The sequence below is a fragment of the Acipenser ruthenus genome, chromosome 28, assembly GCF_902713425.1.
Source record: "Acipenser ruthenus chromosome 28, fAciRut3.2 maternal haplotype, whole genome shotgun sequence".
In the NCBI taxonomy this organism is placed as follows: domain Eukaryota; kingdom Metazoa; phylum Chordata; class Actinopteri; order Acipenseriformes; family Acipenseridae; genus Acipenser; species Acipenser ruthenus.
Genome location: NC_081216.1, coordinates 4,949,104 through 4,957,011, shown reverse-complemented (window position 1 = coordinate 4,957,011; position 7,908 = coordinate 4,949,104).

The following is a 7,908-nucleotide window of genomic DNA, read 5'->3' as shown; positions in this document are numbered from 1 at the left end:
CATTACTCCCCCCTTGGGAACCTTGTTGAAGGAAGTAAGAGGGCGAGAGGTAGAGGACGGACAACCAGTCGAGCCAAAGGAGTGACTGTGAGAAGGAGAAGGTAAGCCAGACAGGAGTCCGAGTGATGAGCCAGAGGAGCTGCATTAGGAGAGCAGTGTGTTTGTTCAACCCCTTCCCCATTCTTCTGCTTACCCTGTACTCTTTCCCCCTGCTATCACTATTCTAAATAAACACGGGCTGTTACCCCTGTTTGCTACAATTACTGTAGTCTGATTCCATAAGGGTGCTACCCAAAAACACTACACTGGTGTCAGAAGTGACCTTATGGAGTCGGTCGGGGATATGATCGCATTGAGGACCAGTGGAGGTGACGGGATTGCCCGAAAACAGGTCAGCTCGAGACGCTAAAGAGAGAGGATTCGGAGAGGAGCCAGGTACAGACAGCAACACACAAGATGGCTGAGGCGCCATGAGGACTGACTGGTACACACAAAATGGCAGACGCATCAAGGGGACCTCGTGGAGCCCGTAAAATGGCCGACCAGCCTCACCGTTCCCATGGTGACCTGAGCGACTGCAGTACCCACGGCAGCGGGTGCAGCTACAGGGACTCGGGCCTCAGAAAAGAACAGCGGAGGGAGGTAAGGGCAGCCATTCGGGCTCAGTGGGCAGAGGCTTGATCAGAATTACATGTTATTATGTCCACTCTGGCAGTAAAGGAAGCCGAGGGAGGTGGCCATGGGAGGAATGGATGGGAAGCCGGGGTGGTGAGTCTGGGATGGGATAAGACAGGACACGGCAGCAAGAGAAGCCGGGAGGGGTGAAGATGGCCTAGGTAGAGAAGATGTGATGTGGATGCATGTGCGGGTGAAGCCGGGGACTCGCTTGATAAGAGAGGCTGACCTGAGGGATGGCTTTCATAGGGGCCGTGACCTCTGCTGCTCTGAGGGAACACCTACTACTTAGGGAAGTCACTTAAGGAGGCCATCACTGAGGGCCACGGATTGGAACATAAGAACATAAGAAAGTTTACAAACGAGAGGAGGCCATTCAGCCCATCTTGCTCGTTTGGTTGTAAGTAGCTTATTGATCCCAGAATCTCATCAAGCAGCTTCTTGAAGGATCCCAGAGTGTCAGCTTCAACACCATTACTGGGGAGTTGGTTCCAGACCCTCACAATTCTCTGTGTAAAAAAGTGCCTCCTGTTTTCTGTTCTGAATGCCCCTAATCTCCATTTGTGACCCCTGGTCCTTGTTTCTTTTTTCAGGTCAAAGAAGTCCCCTGGGTTGACATTGTCTATACCTTTTAGGATTTTGAATGTTTGAATCAGATCGCCGCGTAGTCTTCTTTGTTCAAGACTGAATAGATTAAATTATTTTAGCCTGTCTGCATACGACATGCCTTTTAAACCCGGGATAATTCTGGTTGCTCTTCTTTGCACTCTTTCTAGAGCAGCAATATCCTTTTTGTAACGAGGTGACCAGAACTGAACACTATATTCTAGGTGAGGTTTTACTAATGTATTGTAGAGTTTTAACATTACTTCCCTTGATTTAAATTCAACACTTCTCACAATATATCCGAGCATCTTGTTAGCCTTTTTTTATACAGTGCCTTGCGAAAGTATTCGGCCCCCTTGAACTTTGCGACCTTTTGCCACATTTCAGGCTTCAAACATAAAGATATGAAACTGTAATTTTTTGTGAAGAATCAACAACAAGTGGGACACAATCATGAAGTGGAACGAAATTTATTGGATATTTCAAACTTTTTTAACAAATAAAAAACTGAAAAATTGGGCGTGCAAAATTATTCAGCCCCCTTAAGTTAATACTTTGTAGCGCCACCTTTTGCTGCGATTACAGCTGTAAGTCGCTTGGGGTATGTCTCTATCAGTTTTGCACATCGAGAGACTGAAATTTTTGCCCATTCCTCCTTGCAAAACAGCTCGAGCTCAGTGAGGTTGGATGGAGAGCATTTGTGAACAGCAGTTTTCAGTTCTTTCCACAGATTCTCGATTGGATTCAGGTCTGGACTTTGACTTGGCCATTCTAACACCTGGATATGTTTATTTGTGAACCATTCCATTGTAGATTTTGCTTTATGTTTTGGATCATTGTCTTGTTGGAAGACAAATCTCCGTCCCAGTCTCAGGTCTTTTGCAGACTCCATCAGGTTTTCTTCCAGAATGGTCCTGTATTTGGCTCCATCCATCTTCCCATCAATTTTAACCATCTTCCCTGTCCCTGCTGAAGAAAAGCAGGCCCAAACCATGATGCTGCCACCACCATGTTTGACAGTGGGGATGGTGTGTTCAGGGTGATGAGCTGTGTTGCTTTTACGCCAAACATAACGTTTTGCATTGTTGCCAAAAAGTTCGATTTTGGTTTCATCTGACCAGAGCACCTTCTTCCACATGTTTGGTGTGTCTCCCAGGTGGCTTGTGGCAAACTGTAAACGACACTTTTTATGGATATCTTTAAGAAATGGCTTTCTTCTTGCCACTCTTCCATAAAGGCCAGATTTGTGCAGTATACGACTGATTGTTGTCCTATGGACAGAGTCTCCCACCTCAGCTGTAGATCTCTGCAGTTCATCCAGAGTGATCATGGGCCTCTTGGCTGCATCTCTGATCAGTCTTCTCCTTGTATGAGCTGAAAGTTTAGAGGGGCGGCCAGGTCTTGGTAGATTTGCAGTGGTCTGATACTCCTTCCATTTCAATATTATCGCTTGCACAGTGCTCCTTGGGATGTTTAAAGCTTGGGAAATCTTTTTGTATCCAAATCCGGCTTTAAACTTCTCCACAACAGTATCTCGGACCTGCCTGGTGTGTTCCTTGTTCTTCATGATGCTCTCTGAGCTTTAAACGGACCTCTGAGACTATCACAGTGCAGGTGCATTTATACGGAGACTTGATTACACACAGGTGGATTCTATTTATCATCATTAGTCATTTAGGTCAACATTGGATCATTCAGAGATCCTCACTGAACTTCTGGAGAGAGTTTGCTGCACTGAAAGTAAAGGGGCTGAATAATTTTGCACGCCCAATTTTTCAGTTTTTTATTTGTTAAAAAAGTTTGAAATATCCAATAAATTTCGTTCCACTTCATGATTGTGTCCCACTTGTTGTTGATTCTTCACAAAAAATTACAGTGTCCCACCAGATCCATGGCAATCCATTCAAAGGGGACTTCAATGATGGGTAAGGGCTTTAGGGGAGTTCTTAAGTGAGGTCAGTGGCTCGCCAACTGACATTTGGGACAAGATTTACAGAACAACTCTACCCCTTTCCATATCCCTACCCACTAAAACCACTGTAGGATTCTCTGTAGTGTCGCCCCCCCCCCCCCCCCCCCACCCCAAATGAGCACTGAACAAATGATTGTGTGCTAACTTTAAAACAGTGTTTTGGTAGACCCTTGGAAGTAATAGCTGTTCCACTTGGCTACCGTTAATCACAGTATTACAGTACAACAAATCATTTTTAACCACAAATGCTCTTGATGGTTAACTATGGCATCTTCTAGAGGTTTGCCATTTACTGTTACCACCCGTTGCTTAATGTTTACTAAGGTTGGATCATTTTCCTGTTCCCTAGTGAAGTGTTCACTACTGGGTTGAAATGAATTACTCCACCCCCAGGGTCTTCTACCGAACTTGGGTCCAATTGCACCTCCCTGGTCTCGCTTGAAATTTCTTCCTCATCGCACTGGGTCCCCACCCCCTTGCTACCTCTTTTCCCTGTACTCCCCACCAACACCTGTTCTTGGGGCAGACCCCGTTTCCTCTCTATACGAGATTTTTTTTTTTCTTTCCTGCTCTGGGTGACACAAACTCTGTGAATGGGAACAGGCTGACAAAGCTCCCTTGAGGCTCAATTACCACCTCCTGTTTTACATCGGGGCTGGCCAATTCCCCATTTACTTGTACCAGGTTGAAAAAGCCTGGATAGTCTCTACCTAGAATCACCTGATGGGGTAACTTGGGTATTACACCTACCCTCATTTCCTTGTTTTTATGCCCTATACAGAATGTCACTACAGCAGTAGGGTAATATTTTATATCCCTGTGTATGCAGGTGATTCCAGTCTTAAGACTAGGGGTTTAGCCACAAATTCTGGGGCTACCAATGTTAATACACTGCCTAAATCAACAAGAGCTCCCACTACTTTCTCATTTACGTTTACTTTCACAATGTACGGGTACCTTCCCTCCGCTAGTTTAGGTACAATTATATTACCACAAAATTGATCTCCTAGGCTACAGTCCATGGGCTCTTCCTGTTTACAAAATTTTGCAATGTGGCCCATCCGGTTACATTTATAGCACCTATAAGTGCTAAAATTCCCACTACCCTGCCTCAATTCACTATTTTTAGACGGTCCTTTCACGGTCGTGGACCACTCTTCACCCCCCTGGTGGCACCAGGTTCTTACCTGTCCTTGGGGCGGAGCATGGTTTCCATGACGACTTCCTTTTTTATCCCCAGGATGCCCCGCCCCTTCCATTAACCGGAGCTAAGCACCCTGGGAATTGTCTTTAAGAAAAATTGCCGCATATATATATATATATACCTTGGAGTGGAGGTAACAATAGTTTTCCCGAGGAGCATTTAATTTTCCACTATGAACTGAGTCTGCAGCACATAGTTAATATATTAATTAGTCAAGAAAATAAGTGAGGCAAGGTTGGATAGCAAATATGACTTTATATCGTTTGTTTAAATATAGCTGATACCGCATAAGTAAATAAATAACAGAAAATGTTTTTGAAGTTCATACTGCATAGCTATCAACATTTCTTTTTGGCATAAAGCTCTCCGTCTGGCTTGCTGACTGCTGTATAGTACAGTTTAAATCCTGGCCATCATATTTGTTTACATCATCAAGCTGAATTTCTGAGTACATATTTCAGAACCATCAATTGCTATGAGTAAGATCACCGCTAATGCATTCTGTCATTGTGATGGAATTTTCAGAATATGTTTCCATCCAATACATAGAAATGTCTACTATTAGGCTACAGTTGATACAGTGGGGTCTATTTTAATGATCAAACAGCGACAGACCTTAATACTGGTTGATTTATTGACCCCAGACCACAAAAATGAAGGATTATTAATTTTAGAGCATAAGATTTAAACCATTAAAATAAACGTATATGTGTTGCAACCTGCGTTCAAAAAACTTTGAGAACCGCTGGTTTATCTTATCAAGCAGCAAAAGTAGTCAACTTACTGGTACTGTGTTGTTGCTGTTGTGTAGTTCTGCATTCGGCTGAAAATGATTGTGGGTGTGCAGTGCCTTGCAACACATTGTTTAAAACTAGGGTGTTAGATTATTTTTTAAACTCATTTTGTTATGTTTGTAACCAATTAGAAAACCAAAAATATCCAAAACCACAACTGAATATAAATAACCCCAAAGTCTTACCAAGTAAGCCTACATGTATTGTATAAATACTGAGGTTAACTTTTAAATTGGACCTGCTTGTTTTTGATGGTTAAACAATTTGACAGAATTATATTCTCCATAACTTCAAAATGCTTGGCTAATGTTTAAATATTTAAACTCTAAATAAAACACAGACTTTTTTGGTGTCCAAAGAAATCCAAAAAGTAGTGGTAGCCCAAGTGGTTGACATATCATTGATGCATTATATATTTAAATGTAGTTGTTGTAACGGGTGTCAGTTTAGGGTGAATCTTAAAGGAACCTAAGTCACTAAGGGGACTGCTTGAGACACGTGTCTCTCATTCATTGAACAAAGAAACAACAACAACAACAACTTTTGACTTTTAAAGTGTTCTTTGTGCCAACACACCTGATCCTTCAAGTTCATTTTGACAGATTTAATAGAATTTGAGTCCGTAATACATTTTGGAGTTTGGGTGCATAGTATTGAAAATTGATTATCTTACTCAGATGAAACTCAATTTGAAGTGCGAGACTCTATGCATCTTTTGTGCAACTTAAACTGGCTAATGACAGTTCTTTGCAGTTATTACTGTCAGCGTAATGGCATTATTAATTCCATGAAATGGATCATTTAAAATAGCAATTATGGCATTAATAATGTCAAGACGCTCATTACAGGGATGAGGGTTACTATCGGCAAGTGTGTGTGATATCACAGTCTGCTGTCAGCATTAGGTGACATTAGTAAACACTAAAAAAAAAAAAAATGTTATAAAGCCTTTTAATCATTGTGTTATTAAGTGTGTGGCAGGCTGGTTGGGTGGTGTGACATCACAGATCCTGAAGAAGACAGGCACAGACAGCTCTGGGGTAGGAATGCGCTGCTTGCGCATTTAAATTATACATAAATGAATCATTCACTGGAATCCCAGCACGTGAACTAATTTGTCCAATCTCCGTGCCTAAATACAACTATACATTTTAAATCACCCATGCTACGTAACCCACACTCTGTGCACCAATACATACACACCACATAAAATAAAACGGGCGGGGCATCCTGCCACAAAATGTTACATATATATGGATGGTCTGACCAACTCCAAAAACTAAAAATGTCATGAAAATACATTTGTTGTTCTTGCTTGGTGTTTGATCTTTGTTCAATTAATTTAATATGGTTTGCTGTATCCATATTCCAAGTGCCTTATACAATTGGCCTCAAATTAATCTTACACTAAGTACATCGGTACCCAATGAGTACTTCAATTCTTCAATCTGTGCCCAACATAATGTTCTGTACTAACAGTTTATATTGAATTTTGTGTTTAGCACCCAGGCTGGCATCACAAAAGCTTTGGAACCACTTTAAGATTCTGCTTTATTTTGATAACATTTGCTTTTGCATGCTTATCTGTCTGTGTTTATGCGAGCAAACCAGTTAAGTAATATACTGTCCAAGTACAGTGGATGAGATGAAATGAGCACAATAGAGTAGACTTCAGTAAGTTATGCTTTTGTTCTGTGCATTGTAATGACGGTACTGTTCTTAATCAGAGTAACTTGTATCACAGGTTATAATAAATCAGCTTTCTGAAACAGGTTTCTCATCAGTTATTTGTTCAAAGTGTCTCAATTTTTTCGCTGTAAACATGACTGAAATAATCAATTTAACATTGTATTGTAGCCATAGAGATGACTAAACTGTATCAGTAATTTGAAATCCTTACACTATAATGCAAATTACAGGCCCTATTTACAAATCTTTAACTCATGAGTTATTTAAAGACTGTTTTTTCAAGTCTGTTTTTTAAGAATACACTTTGATTCATGATTCTAAATTGTTGTCGGCTTCATCTTTTATACGCCTTTGCTATGGCTTCAGTATGCTTTGCTACTACAGACACACTTCAGTCAATTTCTATAAAGCAACAGTATTGTACATGGAAGAGATTTCCTAATTTTCACGTTTATTAAAACAACCCTACAGATTTAAAGTGAAATGGTATAATATAGTGTTGTCCTTTGTTTTGTATGCGCGTCCAGATGGTGCTGTACAAAGAGGAATAGGGGAGATAATTGTATTGTGTGGGAGGCCAGATTTCCCCCAATGAGATGCAGTGTAGGAGTTATATTTGGTGTTTTATATTGTCTTTGGTGAACAGTGCAGTTTCTGTTGAGCACTAATCAATAAATATTTACACCTCCTTAAAAAATACACAGAAGGCCCTATTTCGAAGTAAACCTGGCTTAGTTATAAATAGGGCTTCTGATTTTCAGGTTTAACAGATAAAAACCGATAAAACACCCCCGATAAAAAAAGAATATAGCTATATTACATAGGGAGTATTTACAAGCTTGTGGAATTTAAAACATAATTTTAATTTGTGGCTAAATGCAAACAAATGCCTAAATACATAGAAACACTAAAAGAATATGGCCATTACCATATGGATTTCATTGTGGAAGACAGTAAAGGACATAAAG